General features: G+C 39.3%; 1 pseudogene; it reads right to left on the minus strand.

The window, feature by feature from the left end:
- Positions 1-490: 490 nt before the first annotated feature.
- Positions 491-2,446, minus strand: LOC137168506 (zinc-binding protein A33-like; annotated as a pseudogene).
- Between the last annotated feature and the right edge of the window lie 794 nt (positions 2,447-3,240).

A 3,240-nucleotide genomic window follows, 5' to 3' on the forward strand; every position in this document is an offset into this window, starting at 1 on the left:
CTCTTGATGATGTGAAACAGTTTCAGCATTTTGTATCCATATTTTCTTGTGAATTCATCTTTATTTTAAGAGGTGACACAACTAACTTATACACTAAATCAATTTTTGAAAGCCAAGAAAGCAGAATCAGAGTATTTAACGACATGAGTAAATATTCTGTTGAAATCCATTAAACAGTAAACATAACAGAGTTACCATCTTTAATAAATTCATTCTAAATATAAAACAACTAAATCTTGAACGGCTCAACGTCTTTCAAAAATTCAGATGAGAATGGTTTAGGTTTTCATGTTTTTGCATGAAAACAAGATAAAACAATATCTGTGACCCTCAACAACAAATCAGTTCTGTTGAAGAACAAAAGAACAAATAATAATCAATCAGAGCCAGAATGATTTTTGATACACTGAACCACTGAGACTCTGAGTTTAAAGTGTAAAAAATGAAATTAAAACATGATCAAAACTGAAATAAATCATCAGACATGACGATTAATAAATAGAATCACTTAACTTGAACAAAAACTGCTCAACATCTTCTAACCAGACTAATGAGATCTAACAAACAGCCTTAATTATCTGTATAAATGTTTATCACTTGATGATACACACACACACACACACAAACACACACACACACACACACCTCCTGACCATCACAGAGAAATCTCAGTTTAACAGATTTTGATATCAGTGGTTTTAGCATCATCATCCTTCTCTCCAATACTGAAATAAGGGAAGAATTTCTCAGTGAAAGTGTCTCTGTGAGTGTAGATGTGAGTCATGTCTTCAGGGTCGTAGAAGGACACGTCCCCCCTGTCATAGTCCAGCTGGACTCTGATCCTCTGGAGACTCTTCTTCACTCTGACAGTCTTACCAAGACCATCAGTGTATTTTCCTCTGCGATACTCTAAACACCAGATTCCATATTCTGGTGAGGCAGGACATCTTCCCTTCCTGTCAGCTGACTCTTCAGCCAAACCCACATACCAGCTAGGATAGTCTCCCACCTCCACCTCCCAGCTGTGTTTCCCTGAGCTGAAGCCCTCAGAGCCCAGAACAGTGGCATAATTAGTGTGTCTCTCTGGATTATCAGGGAGCTGCTGCTTTGTGTCTCTATGTCTCACACTGGTCAGATCATTAGCGAGACAGAGACGGGGGTTTGCAGTGTTTGGGTCCAGAATGACAGGACTGAAGTGGATCTTCTCCTTCATCTTCTCCCAGACTCTGAAGGACAGGTTGCCCAGGTGTTTGGCCACATCTATCAGTGCTCCTGAGACCAGCTTTGGATCTGACAGTGAGCACTGGGCTCTGGTTCTGGTCTGAGTGGGTTTATAACTGCTGAGGAATGACACGTTGTGTTTCTGCAGGTCTTCTTCAACAGCAGAGATACTGTCTGACAGAGAGGAGATCTGCTCCTGAATCCTCTTCATCTCTCTGCTGATAGTCTTCCCCTTCTGCTCCTCTTCCTCCCTCAGAGCTGCCAGTCTGGACTCCTCTTCCTCTTTCAGGAACTGGTGGAGCTTGTTGAACTCTGCTCTGATCAGCTTCTCTGTGGACAACAGCTGCTTCTTGGAGTGTTGAATCACTTCATTGTATGTTTTCTCCACTTGTTTGTATTTGTCCCTCTTGTCCTGTAGAGACTTTAAGTCAAATTTCAGCTGGTCCTTCAGGTCACTGACTGCTTGTTCTACAGGAACCACATTGTGACCGTGGTGGAGAGAAACCTCACAGACAGGACACACAGCTCTCTGTTCATCCTCCCAGAACAATTCAGGCTCTTCTTGATGTTTACTACACACCACCTCCACCTCCTTTTCTCCTTTTTCTATCTCAGATGATTTTCTGTCTGTCAGCAAAGGAGTCAGCCAGTTCCTTCAATTGAAAGTTCACTCCTGGGTCATGTTTTGAAGATTTTCTTTTACAAATGGGACAGTTTTTGTTTTCCGCTTGTTCCCAGAATTTTTTCAGACAGCTTGAACAGAAGCTGTGGTTGCAGGTCAGAGACACAGGATCTCTGAAAGTCTCTGAACACACATGGCAAGTCAGGAAACTTTTGAGAAGAGCATCTTCCTCAGCCATTTTCTCTGTTTTCCAAATTGTTTTCAAAGAGAGACTCACCAATTTTTAATTTCCAGTTTGCTTCTTACTGTCCTCCAAGTGAGCGTTGTTCGGTTAGAGATTCCAACCCTGTAATGGCGTCGTGGCTCTGTTCAAAGTGTCAGGATCTGCCTTCAGCTTCACCCTCCTCTTTCATTGGTTAATCATTAATGGTAATAAAAGTTGCTTTCTGCTTTTATTACTAAGATATAGAACAAGATGTGACCTCAAACCTGTGCAACTTGTCCTTCAGGCTTAAAAGTTTATTCTGGACCCCGGACAGTGAGAGAAATCTAAACCCAGACAGGAAGGTTAAGAAGTTAAATACACTTCAGGTCACAATGAAGACAGAGAAACTGTTGCAAAAACAGTTGACGAAAAAAAACACTGATAATAGACTCTAAAGATGACATTTATTTACTATATGATGTGAGGAAACATTAGTGAGGTGTGTTGGTAAATGTCTCTATCTTTATTTGTGTTTGATTATAATTTTCTCAGTTGACATTTTATTTTCCATATTCAAACAGATTTCATTTCATTTCAAAAAACATTTGTGTACAAATGTGCCATGTTAATTTTTCAAGATGGACTCAGTTTTATCACCATTGTAGCTGGTTAGACTCATTCACTCATCTTTGGACTCTGTGTGATTTATTAGTCTGTTCCTGTTCTTTGGACTCCAAGATGTATTGGTGTGCTATAATAAACAAGGTATCATGTACTTCCTTATGGTTTGTGCTTTTCTATGATTTTAAACTGGTTCAAATTACTGCATAGGTTCACAGAATTTCTAGAAATCAAAATGGCTTTCATGTGCCTCATTCATCTTTCACCATATTTGCAATATTCTACAATGTGTCAATACTGGAAATGCTTTTTACTTGTACATACACACTGAATATCCAGTGGTGGAAAGTAACTAAGTATAAATGCTAAAGTACTGTACTGAGTTACTTTACTTAAATATTTCTATTTTATGCTACTCTGTACTTCCACTCCACTATGTTTCCAACCTTTTTGGCTTTTGACATCTTACAAAAAGCAGTGTGTAGTTGAGGTCACATTTTAGATGTCTGTGTTGTTGTCTTGTTAACAGCTCCACCAAATAGTGATTTTTCCCTCTAAACTTCTCACATGA

This window comes from Thunnus thynnus, chromosome 2 (genome assembly GCF_963924715.1).
Source record: "Thunnus thynnus chromosome 2, fThuThy2.1, whole genome shotgun sequence".
Lineage (NCBI taxonomy): Eukaryota > Metazoa > Chordata > Actinopteri > Scombriformes > Scombridae > Thunnus > Thunnus thynnus.